The sequence below is a fragment of the Schistocerca nitens genome, chromosome 3, assembly GCF_023898315.1.
Source record: "Schistocerca nitens isolate TAMUIC-IGC-003100 chromosome 3, iqSchNite1.1, whole genome shotgun sequence".
Lineage (NCBI taxonomy): Eukaryota > Metazoa > Arthropoda > Insecta > Orthoptera > Acrididae > Schistocerca > Schistocerca nitens.
Genome location: NC_064616.1, coordinates 89294268 through 89307906, shown reverse-complemented (window position 1 = coordinate 89307906; position 13639 = coordinate 89294268).

The window sequence follows — 13639 nt, the reverse complement described above, 5'->3', positions numbered from 1 at the left end:
AAGGCCTTATATGCAAACCAAACCATCCAGGTTTCCCAGACGGACCTGTACGTCTCATACACTCATTTCTCACAAATAGATGTTTTAACACTGATGTACAGGGCAAACAATCTACACAACATGGTATCCAAGCTTGGGTACCCCAGGGAAGCATACTGGGGCCCATCTTGTTCAACCTGCACATTAATGACTGTACAGTAATGACTTTCCAGCAACACAAAACACGACGTTAGCCCTCTACACGGATGACACAGCCATCCTTGTGTAAGACTGGGAACCGTCGAACATAAATTCACGAATACAGACTGCACTCAGAAACTGCTGAGCCTTGGTTGGAACGATAGCGTATTAAAGTAAACGTCGAAAAGTGCGAAGCAGTTCTGTTCCAATGCATACTGAAACTACTGCGCAAACATCAACACTGTCAACACCACATACACGCCCAATACGTTTCCGAGAGAAAGTCAGATATCTCGGTGCCTCATTGGAATGGAAACTTACATGGGGGACCACATTGAATTCGTTGCCAACAGAGAGCACGCGAGGCTCAAACAACTCTACCCAATGCTCAACAGAGGATGTTCACTGAATAGGAGGGTGTTGAGGTCCATATACAAGACACTAATTAGATCTCTGATGATGTACGCAACTCCCATCTGGGGATACATTGCTCCTGCATGCCTGCGCAGCCTGCAGATCATACAGAACAAATTGCTATGCATCATTAGCAATGCTCCATGTTACACACACACCGCGGAGCTTCCCAATGAATACTGCCTTGTAACCCTCAAGGAAGTATTCACAAAAAAAGCCACATGACTATACAGGAACTCGAGACACTCGAACAGTCCTTTCATCCTTACTCTGGGAAACTATGATCACAACCATAGGTGGAAGCATAAGCGGTCAAAGACTCTACTAACTGGGACATAACCACCTATGGCAAGCTAACACACACTTGCCGTGCTCTGTGCCTAAGAACAAGGGCCATAATGAGTCCACTGCACCTACACAAGGACTTCCCATGCAAATTTCGAAAACTGTAAATAAATATAAGTGGAGAAGTCCAAAACACAGTGAAAAGAAAATGAAGTGTCACAGTAATGAAGAACAAAAGAAAAAAAATTGAATTCCACGTTACAGGCGTTTCCTTGCTCAAAACTGTAGTAGTGCCAAATTGCATAGTAGACAGGGATCCCGACAAACCAGTGGAACAAACACTTCAATAACATAATAAGTTAACAGAATGGATTAGCAGACAACTAGCAAGAAAAACAAAGGAGTCTTCAATCATATAGATACGATATCTCTTTGATGTAGCTGTGAAGTGGAAATTGTTAGTGAAATAAAAGGCTTAATTCGATCCACCAGTAGCTTCTACAAAATATCTAGAATGAACTGTGATATAAAAAATCTGTAGCTGTTCTAGGATTCACAATTTTTTGTGAAATGTTTGCCGACACGTGTAAAATTATAAATGATAGGCATAGGCATAATAACCAATCTTTAGAAACGGAAGTGGTAGGAACGAAACAGTGCCTAAGAAAAACTGTGCTTCAATCCATAAATAAGAAAGAAACTCCATATATTTTGCACTTTCGTACTAATAGTCTAAGTGCTGACCTTTCAGACAAAACTTCTTAATAACATCCAGAATTTCGAAGTAGCCAAAAGCTTTTGTAGACAAGAGAAATCATGTGGAGGCCCATGTACACTTATTTATTCCAATATAAAATATGAAATAAGAAATGGTCTTCATTATTTGAATGAAGAGTACATATTTGAGAGCTGCAGTGTCGATTTAATGAATCTAAATATCATAGTAGTTCATATTGAAAGAGTACCAGATAAAGTGAAAATTTCTGGTTCTATTTTCTGTGCCCTCGAACAGACGTGTCTATGATAATAAAGTGCGCCAAACACAAATAAAATTATTTTGTACGATTCCATTGTTCTTTCACAATGGGGAGCCCACACCTGTTGCTTCGTTATTGCTTCAGGTAACACAGTGATAAATTGAGGTCTCATATGTCAAAATGAGCGGCAGTAACATGAAATAAAAAGCGAGCTAAATCAGAAAAAAATTACGATCTGTGCAGGGAAATGACTCATATTACGAGCTAGCAGTACAATCCCACAATGAAGCAGTTGTCTATGAGATAATGAGCAGTCGAATAAGCAGTTGGTTGAGATCTGGTGCAACTGCGATGTTTAATGCTTCGAGTGGGTCATAACTGTGGCAACAGAATGATATAATCAAAGTTTATTTCATTATTTTTAATTAAACAGTGTTTTAGTGCATATTATGTAAGTTTATTTTATTGTTGTTTAATTAAACTAAGATTAATCTATGATTTTGCTCTTACATGTTTATTTTGGTATTTTTTATGTGTGTACAAAGTGCGCCACGCACCCACTTGTGTTTCGGAAATCGGCACGCCCAGCTGAGGGTTAATAAAGAAAAGGCAGAAAACACTGTAACAACTGTTGACTTCAGTGTTAATATCACAGTTGAAAGCAGTGGTAAGTCCAAATTCACTGACATAATACAAAAACCATGATTTCAATTTAAGCTTTACTCAAACCATAAAAATGCACAGTCAGCATCTTGCATTTTAATTAATTATGTGTTTTGAGATGTTAATAAATTTTTCATAGATTTAGGAACGTCTGACCACCCTGCATTACTTAGTGAACTACTGAAAATTAACAGAAAAATTTACTGTAACAAAATCCATATGGAAAGGTACTTCAATGAAAAAAATTGACCATTCTCAGTATTAAGTTAACTGTGTTTCATGTAGTAGTAACTTTGAGAAATTTTATTGTCGGGCCCTGCTTTTATTGACATGTTCAATGTATCCTTCTCACTTAGTATGATTAGCAGATTTAAATGGATAACTCAAGGTATAAAAATTCCTATTGTCAGAAATGGGCGATTCCACAATTACCTAAAACATAAAAAAGTAGTAATTGTACTGAGTATGTTAGAAGTAATAAAGCTTTATGTAAAAAGTTGAAAAGGCAGTCAAAAATGGTAAAAAATAATTTAATATATAACAGAAAAGTAAGGCAAAGGCTGTTCGGTCATCTGTCAAATCAAAGTTATTTCAAGGAAGAGATGGGAAACTATCATTTTGTTTCTGTTCTCCCAGTCCCGATCTTACTTCTATTCTCCCAGTCCCATAAGAGGGCCTTGAGAAAATAGCTGCAATCCAGATTTAAATTGTTTGGTAAAAAATATTACTCTAAGCAGACAAACATTTTGGATGCAGTGAACAACTTTATTGAAAATACAATCAAAGCGCTAGTTCAGAAGGGTAAAGTTACAGGTATCTTCTGTGAACTTACAAAAGCCTTAGACTCAGTAAAGCTAATCTAAAAATTAGATAAATGTGAGATCAAGGGATAATGCTCTACAACTGCTTACCTTTTATCTTTAGAACAGAAAACAAACGCTAACTTTTACTTCAAATGAGGTGAATTTTCATTCTAAATGAGTTATAGTATCACAAGGTGTTCTTCAGGGTCTCATTCTAGGCTCAATGTTGTTACCATTCTATGTAATTGACACACCTGTAAATACAAATTCCATATCACTCCTTTTTACAGGTAAAGCTGCTGTTTTAAAGCAAACTCATAAGTCAGAAAAAAATTCTGAGCTCCATTGTGGGCGCATTCAGCACCCTAGAAAACTGGATCCAATTAAATGGGCTGAAGGTTAACACTGTAAAAATCCAAATGACACATTTCAAAACCTGTACAGCTTAAAATACAGCATAACGACCAACTTATTAAAGAAGTCGATAAATCAAATGCCTTGAATTAAATGTGGAAATGAACTTATTTGAAATTTGCATGTTTACTTTCAATAAAATAAATTAAATAATTTTGCATCTTCGATGAAAATACTAGCAAATGAGTACACAAAAATAGCATATCCTAGTTATTTCGAATCTGTCATTAGTTATGGTATAGTTTTTCGGGCAAGTTCAAGTAACTTATCTCAGATACTGAAGCTGCAGAGGAAAACCGTTAGATATAAGTCTACTGCACAGCACATACTATTTTGTCATTGATTATCGCAGCAACTAAAAATCGTAATGTTCTCTCTGTATACATTGACGAAATTATAATCTTCTTGTACAGCAGAGAAAAATTATTTGACATGAAACATTGTAGCTACATTCATATCGCATTATATATATATATATTAATTTGGCCAGCTATGGACCGCATACAACTTAAGACTTATGGTGTTTCTTTTTCTTCCATTCTTCCCAGTACTTCTTCATTTTCTCGCCAACTGCTTGTCTCTGCTCATCTGTCCACACTCTCTTGGGTCATGGTTTTGGTTCATCGTCTTCACAGTTTGCGTTTTCTACCAGTAGCCTGAAGTGATTCCTGTCACGTATTATTTCTGCAACACCTATTTCATTGGCGTCTTTCTTTACTGCTTCTATCCATCCAACAGTTTTTTTCAGCTTACAAACGTAATTAAAAATTTTCTTTGTAATCTGTGTTTCTTACATTCATTTTCAATGTCCATAAAATTTTAGCCATCTCTTCCTCATTGTATCTGTGATCTTTTCTGTATTTTTGTGTAAGTCTTCATTTCTCCTTTTAATCCATCTATTTTCTTTGTTTTTCTCAGGACTTAGAATTTTTCTTAGTATTTTCTCTCTCTCTTTTCTAGTTCTCTTAATTCGCCTTTCTTATTCAGTGTTAGGCACTCTGATCCATACATTACTTGTGTCCTAATAACTGAATTATAATGTTTCATCTTCACTTGTATGGATATTGATTTCTTATTGTAGTAGTTTTGTGTTAATTTATATGCAAATACAACTTTTTATTCTTTCTTTATTTGTAGTGTTATCTAGTCCATTGGCTTGGATCCACTCCCCCTGGTATTTGAATCTATCAACTCTTTTAATTTTTCAATACTTTGTTTTCATAAACTTTTCTGTATTATTTTTGTGTTCTATATACTCGGTTTTTTCATGGGATACTTTTAGCCCAGCCTTTTCAGCAGTCCCAAGTAACAGATCAAACATAACTGTTGCGTCTGTTCAGTTTTCAGTTGTCAATGCCATATCATCCACAATGGATAAACATTTCACTTCAAATTTTTTCTTTCCTTGGCCCATACTAATACCCTTTGTGCCTCTGTTTTTTAATGTGCTTTCCCATGTTTTTACTATTTTATCTAAAACCAAGTTAAAGAGAATTGGGGACAGTCCGTCTCCTTGTCGAACTCCTGTTTTGATTTTGAATGGTTTAGACATTGCCCTTTAAACTTAATTCTTGATTTTGTATCTGTGAGCGTTTGTTCAACAAGTCTTCTGGTGTTTTCATCTGTCCCTGATTCATAAAGTATCTGGAATAGTGTTTGTCTGTCAACTGAGTCGTAGGCCTTCTTGAAGTCTACGAAAGTAACTACTGTATTTTTATTTTGTATAGCTCTCATTCTCAAAATTGTTTTTAAATTATGAATCTGTTCTGCACATGATCTATATTTTCTAAATCCTGCTTGATAATCTCCTATATTAGGTCCTGCTTGTTCCTCTATTCTATTTAAAAATGCTTTAGAAAATATTTTGTATGTCACTGGTGACAAGGATAGGCCCCTGTAGTTATTGGTGTCTGCTTTATCTCCTTTTTTATGGAGAGGATGGATCAATGCTTGTTCCAGTCACTGGGTATGATTCCTTTTGCCCAAAAGTCTTAAATTACTTTGTGAATTTTCTGCTATACAGATACGCCCCCTAGTTTCCACATTTCTGCTACTATCCCATCCCCATCTGGTGCTTTGTTATTCTTCAATGCTTTGATAAACTTTTCTATTTCTTCTACTGTAGGTGGTTCCGATGGTGGATTTTCATGTTGTGATTTTTGAAACTGCAATCTTTCATTAGGGTCTTCACAATTAATAGATTTTCAAAGTATTCAGTTAAAATTTAGCAGTTCTCTTTATTGCTTGAAACCATTTTTCCATTTTTATCTTTAAAATGTAAACTTAGTGACTGGAATCCTGTTAATACAGCTCTGAAAGTCTTATAGAAGTCTCTAGTGTTGTTCCTTTTAAAGTCGGAATGCATTTCCTCTAATCTGTCTTTGTCATATTTTCTTTTCACTGATCTGATGATTTTTGCTGTCTTTTTCCTTTGTTCTTTAAACTCTTCCCAGTATTCATGTTTCTTATTACTGTTCCATTTTTTCCATGCCTTTAGTCGATTGTCAATTGCTTCATCACACAGCTCGTTCCACCATCTGTGTTTTGGTATTCTTCATGGCTGTCCCATTTCTTTAATTGACTCTAGCATTGTTTCTTTAATTTTTTTCCAATCATCCATTTCTCTTGTGTTAAATATATCACAGAATTTGTCCTGATTTTGCATGAGAAATTTAGTGTTTATACTCTTGGAAATCTTCTTGGTTTTGATTTATGTTTGTTCGGTTGGAACATGGTCTTTATTTCAGTCAGATAATGGTCTGAGTTTATGTTTAGGCCCTTCCTCACTCTGACATCCAAGATTTCCTTGTAGTTGCAAGTCGTTATTGCCACATGGTCCAACCTTGATTTGGATTAGGTGATACCCAAATTTTTTTCTTTCTTTGCAAGTTTCCTGAAACATGCCAACATTAGTTTTAGATTAAATTGTTTACAAAAATCTATGAGTCTTTCCTCATTTCTGTTGGTTCTTGCATGTGCTGGATAATCTCCAACTAGTGATTTAAATTTTATTTCTTTGCCAACTTGTGCATTAAAGTCACCCATTAAAATTTTTATATGTTCTTTTGGTAATATGGATGTTTCGTGTGCTAGCAGTTCCCAAAAATCTTCCACTTTGTCAACATTTGTTCTGTTATGTTGGTTGATAGGTGCATGTGCATTTATAATAGTGTAACGTTTATTGCCTGACTTGAAAGTCTAAAATGAAATTCGTTCTGATGGGGAGCTAAAATTAGTTATTGATTCCATATGTTGATGTTTGACCATAAATGCGGTCCCTAATATAGTTGTATTATTGGAACTTTTTTGGCTGGTTTTCCTTTGTAGATCCTGTATCCACCTTACTCAAATGCATTTTCATCCAGATACCTTGTTTCTTGAAGTGCTAATGTAAGTATGTTGCATTGATTGAGAGTGTCTGTTAGGTGTTTTAGTTTTCCAACTTTCATAAGCGTGTTGATGTTCAGAGTCCCCAGTAAATGTTTTTTCTTGGGTCTTATCTTTGAAGAAGTACTAGGAAGCTCTGGCTCTTCCTTACATGATGTTCTAGGCTCTCCAGAATTCAAAGGCCTAGTTGCACCACCATGAACACCGGTTACTTCCTGGAGTAGTTTTCCTTTTGAAATTTACGGTAATGTCTTAGGTTAAAGTGTGGTTTCGGGAAAGGTAGTTGAACCTTTCGATGATAAAAATTCAAACATTTAGCTTAGAATTGTTACTGAGGCCGCCACTAACATGTGGGACAGAGGCCTTTTGTAGCCACCCACTGTAGGAACAGACACTGGAGTCTGGTGCTTTTATACAAATGCCTGCCTCTTCCGCCACTTCCACTGTTCTGATGATCTTCATCGCCGCCTTCTCTGCCATTGAGGTCTTCACCGTTTCCCTGGCATGGGACCCTCACGAGGTACAATATATATATATATATATATATATATATATATATATATATATATATATATATATATATATATACACTCCTGGAAATGGAAAAAAGAACACATTGACACCGGTGTGTCAGACCCACCATACTTGCTCCGGACACTGCGAGAGGGCTGTACAAGCAATGATCACACGCACGGCACAGCAGACACACCAGGAACCGCGGTGTTGGCCGTCGAATGGCGCTAGCTGCGCAGCATTTGTGCACCGCCGCCGTCAGTGTCAGCCAGTTTGCCGTGCCATACGGAGCTCCATCGCAGTCTTTAACACTGGTAGCATGCCGCGACAGCGTGGACGTGAACCGTATATGCAGTTGACGGACTTTGAGCGAGGGTGTATAGTGGGCATGCGGGAGGCCGGGTGGACGTACCGCCGAATTGCTCAACACGTGGGGCGTGAGGTCTCCACAGTACATCGATGTTGTCGCCAGTGGTCGGCGGAAGGTGCACGTGCCCGTCGACCTGGGACCAGACCGCAGCGACGCACGGATGCACGCCAAGACCGTAGGATCCTACGCAGTGCCGTAGGGGACCGCACCGCCACTTCCCAGCAAATTAGGGACACTGTTGCTCCTGGGGTATCGGCGAGGACCATTCGCAACCGTCTCCATGAAGCTGGGCTACGGTCCCGCACACCGTTAGGCCGTCTTCTGCTCACGCCCCAACATCGTGCAGCCCGCCTCCAGTGGTGTCGCGACAGGCGTGAATGGAGGGACGAATGGAGACGTGTCGTCTTCAGCGATGAGAGTCGCTTCTGCCTTGGTGCCAATGATGGTCGTATGCGTGTTTGGCGCCGTGCAGGTGAGCGCCACAATCAGGACTGCATACGACCGAGGCACACAGGGCCAACACCCGGCATCATGGTGTGGGGAGCGATCTCCTACACTGGCCGTACACCACTGGTGACCGTCGAGGGGACACTGAATAGTGCACGGTACATCCAAACCGTCATCGAACCCATCGTTCTACCATTCCTAGACCGGCAAGGGAACTTGCTGTTCCAACAGGACAATGCACGTCTGCATGTATCCCGTGCCACCCAACGTGCTCTAGAAGGTGTAAGTCAACTACCCTGGCCAGCAAGATCTCCTGATCTGTCCCCCATTGAGCATGTTTGGGACTGGATGAAGCGTCGTCTCACGCGGTCTGCACGTCCAGCACGAACGCTGGTCCAACTGAGGCGCCAGGTGGAAATGGCATGGCAAGCCGTTCCACAGGACTACATCCAGCATCTCTACGATCGTCTCCATGGGAGAATAGCAGCCTGCATTGCTGCGAAAGGTGGATATACACTGTACTAGTGCCGACATTGTGCATGCTCTGTTGCCTGTGTCTATGTGCCTGTGGTTCTGTCAGTGTGATCATGTGATGTATCTGACCCCAGGAATGTGTCAATAAAGTTTCCCCTTCCTGGGACAATGAATTCATGGTGTTCTTATTTCAATTTCCAGGAGTGTATAGTGTGTGTGTGTGTGTAAGTGTGTGTGTGTGTGTGTGTGTGTGTGTGTGTGTGTGTGTGTGTGTGTGTGTAAAATTTGGAGACGTTGAGAAAGTCAGCCAACCAGTTTCAAATAAAGGTTTATTGGACTCCTTGAACTATGTTTCCACAATTTTAAAATTGTCTTCTTCAGAAGACGTAATGGACCCTAATGATTACATTAGTGGTTTCAAAAGTATTTTAAACAAAACAGAACCTGTAAAAAACAAATTGTAAGACAAGTGCACTCACTTGTCATGCTTATCATGCTGATAAATTACATTGAATCAAGTCAACAGCGCTTGTCATATGAGACACTCATCCTAAGAGCACAAAAATCACAAGCCATAGCTTAAGATGGTAGGAACGTAATATTTTAGTTGTGAAGATTAAATGCCAATTATAGTGGTCCATTAACTTAAGATTCTTGTTGATGTAAACATTGACTTACATACAATAAAACACAATGATGACATCTGAATTATAACAGTAGATCTACTCCTGACAATTAGCAGAAGTCAACTGTCCAAATGTAGGGGTTCTAGTGTTAAGGAAAGCTAAATGCAGACAGCGCTAAATGTGTGCACATGAGAAGTGCACCTAGACTACATTGAGTAGTTTATGTGAAATTAAAATTGAAAGATAAAATCGTGTCTTGTGTAAGGCCATTGTTAATCTCAAACGATATAAAATTAAACAAATGTGAAAGTGCATGTACAAATAGAACCTAAAAACATTCTTATGACAGAATAACACTGCCACATTATTTTGCTGTGCATGTAGTAAAAGTGCTACTAAAAATAATAAATATTCTACAGCAGAGGAGGGGGGGCTGGTGAACACAAACTAAAATTGATTAAAACTTAGTCACTAAAATCTAAAAAATAAGTCGCCTAAGGCTGATCATCCTGAAACCCTATGTTTTATGGCCTGTCTAGGTGAAAGTGTAGCAGCAGCAACTTCTTAAGGCTTAATCTCACTTATTTGAACATTTTATTCTTGGTATCTGAGATACCTTTTAAAACAGTGATAATCTCTGATTCCTATAGGAATAAATTTTTGCAGCAGGATGGTGAAATTAAAGATGTCAAAGGCCTTTACAAGAGCAAGAAAAATACCTATATAAGGCTATGGCTGGTAGCTTCTTGTCAATAAGACTTAATCAAAGAATTTCTGTATTGCATCATTTGTGGTTTTCTTTCCCTAGAAGTCAAACTGTGCAAGGACAAAATTTTCCTGCCCCTCAGGAATGTATTTAGTCTTTTGGCTGTGGTGTATTCAAATATTTTGATGAAGACAGAGTACTGCAATTGGCCCGTAGCTGCTAATAGGTTCTTTAATTCGGTTTTTGTGTATTGGTATGATTTTTTTAGTTTTGAATTTATTTGGAAATATACCATTTAGGAATGAGGAGTTTATAACATGGAACAATAGTTTACTAACACGGTTGCTGTATTTATGGAGGAGGAAACAGGATTGTATTTGAACCTGCAGATGACTTTTTCATAATTTTGATTTGAATTATTTTTTCTGTCTTTGCTTCTCATGTCAGTGCCAAGAACATTGAGTCAATGGAGATATTTGGATCCACTTCTGATTTTGTGTTAATGTTACTTAACAACTGTTTATTTTTATCAGTGTTTTTATTGTAGTGGGACATTGGTGTTATGACTTTTACTAGAAGTTGGGAGCTGTCTTCATGTCTGTCAGGAAGCATTCTGCTACCACCTGGGACATTTTGGGTTTGTATGCTGGCGGCGGAGACTAGAGTCCACAGTGATTGGTTGCAGCAAAATGTTTGGTGAATGTAACGATTGTTCATTATACCCTTAAATTTGAACAATAACATGTGTGCACCTTCAAATGGGTGTGGCCCGACACGGTCCCTGGTTCAGCAGCAGACTTGGCGGATGTCCTTGCAGGATGCTCACCCAGTGAATGCAGACATGTTGGATGCTGAGATAGCGGTGGCCAGTCACAGCACTCGGCATCAGCTGATAGTGGGTGGCAGCCAAGTGATGTCTTCTTCCACAGTGGTCTGGTGTCCCAGAGATGGAATAGCTCTCAGTGTTGCCCAGGGAAATGAACATGGGCCCAACTGCAGTGCCGTATTAGGGGTGCTGGGCCCCAGTGGCACGAAGCTGGGAGGATCTCCACTCGTGGCAAGACCACGACGATCAGGGGACGTGATAGCTAGGCTGTCCGGTTGTGGCCATAGGTTTGCAGCCCAGCTGTGATGATGGTAGCTGAATCAGGATTACATCATCAGTGCCACATCAGAGACTGACACATGGTGTGTGTCACGAATGGCCCTGCCGTGCTTATGATGTGCTCTGATAGCCAAGCAGTATGTATGTAGCCAAATTTGGCTTGTAAATATGGAAGGCAAGCAGTTCCACATACTTCAGGGACGTTAACAGATTGTCGGTACATTTTCTCCCTTCTAGGGAAAATCTGGCCCACTTGATTCCTGCTTGAGAAACTAGCTGCAACAGAAGCACTTATATATTGCAACTGTTTTTACACTTCACATTCTCCTACCTGAGTCTGGAGTAAACACTCGCGAATACATTTCATATTTTGCTGTCCTTTTTTTTTCTTTAGATATTCACGCTGGATTCACTATAACACTACTATGATGCATACAGTCTCTCTAAACGCTATTTATCCTATTTAACTTCAACTCTTTCTTTCCAGTCTGGTAAGCAGCAGCGTCATTCAACCTCACGGGAAGTTTTTGGTCTCAAAATGACTCCATAGCACTACAATCTGATTCGCTTTTATCTATGCTTTCTCGTATCATCGTCTGTCAATTCACCTTATAATCTACTACCTATTTCTAACAGCTATCAAGTATGATATGATACACGTACTGTGGGCTAGGCCCTTCAGTAATCGAAGGGGACCAAAACTGATCTATGCGAACATCATTACGTGTGCACTGCCCCATTGCTTGGCGGTACTGATCTATGTGAACTTGGCAGTTTGTACACTGCCCTATTGTACTGTATTTTATACCGTACCAGTTATGAAAAATTTATCAGGAACAGTAAGAAATACTGGTAGCTTTCCTTTAGTCGCGTTTTCAAGACTTTGTAATTGGGGAACCTGTCTGAACTTCCATGACCTAATAACCTTTTTACTCTTTATTAATTCCTCTCGCTCCAAGAGATTTATTCAGTGGGCCTGCTTCAAGGCCAAACTGCAGGCGCTATATCAGCTTCACCTGTATTGTCCAAAAATTCTGTTCGAGTGCTATACCAGTCTCACCTGCGCCATATAAAAATCCTTTGAATTCCCTTCCACATATCTTCCTAAGATCTGAGAGACTTTCCCGTCATGTCACATCCTTCGCATATCTGGTTGTTGATGGTGGATCTACCGATATAATTAATACTGCTTCTCGAGGGATGTGGAACAGTTTATTTAATGTAGCCGCATCTAACGACCATCTCGCATCTATATGGTACCTCAGCCCTTTTGCTCTCTTGATGCAATGGTTCATGATGCGACGACAGTAAAACTTAACCAAACAATACCATTGCAACTCCTTCCTCTTGTTCTAATTCACTGACGCTGTACCACTGCCTAAACTTATCTTATCAAACTAAGTAGTACCTGTTAACTATTTCGCTGGTGATCACATCATTCCCAGATCACATTTCCAAATATTCCTGACTTAGACACAGAAGCTGTGACCTGTCCTTAATTACTGACTCACATGGTAGTCCTAAACATTCACTCTACAATAAAATAAATAATAAAATTCGTACTAAAAGAAAAACATTGTGGCTATTGTGACGTTTCTTAAGTTTTCAGGAAACGCAAGGTTTTCCACGTCTGAACCACGTGCACTCTCGGCACTGGCTGAGGTAGTGCCCTGTTTGGTGGTATACCCAGCACACTATGGCATGCAACTTGCTGCACAGTGAGGAATGTCCAGGTAAATTGCACGAGGTGGACGATACAGGTGAAACCTAGAACAGTATCTGATCCTGACATTGTGGAAAAACTAGGGAAAGTTCAAGCCTAAGGATGTAGTGAACGCCATGAGAGGTATTAGATTAAAGTCAAGCTACTACTTACAGGTGTGGCTGTTATCTATGATGGTTCTTCAGCGCTCTGAATCCATCCATGCCGTCTCTTATCTGCCACCAGAAGGTAGTGGGTCAGTAGCGCAATGACCATTACTGGGTGATGGGAGCTATCCTCATGTTTGTCAAGAAACTCCCACCTGGGGCAACCTAGGTCTGTATGCTGGCGAGGAATACAGGGGTCCACAGTGGGTGGCTACAGCAAAACAATCAGTAAACAGAACAATTCTTTGTTATTCCTTTAAACTCGAAAAATAACAGGTGGCAACCAAGTGACATTTTCTTGCGTGATGGCCCAGTGTTGCAGTCATGTGACAGTCGGCAGTGTTACCAGGTAAACGATCCCGGGGCTGTTGTCCGCGGCACTGCATTAGATGGTGTTGGACCCAAA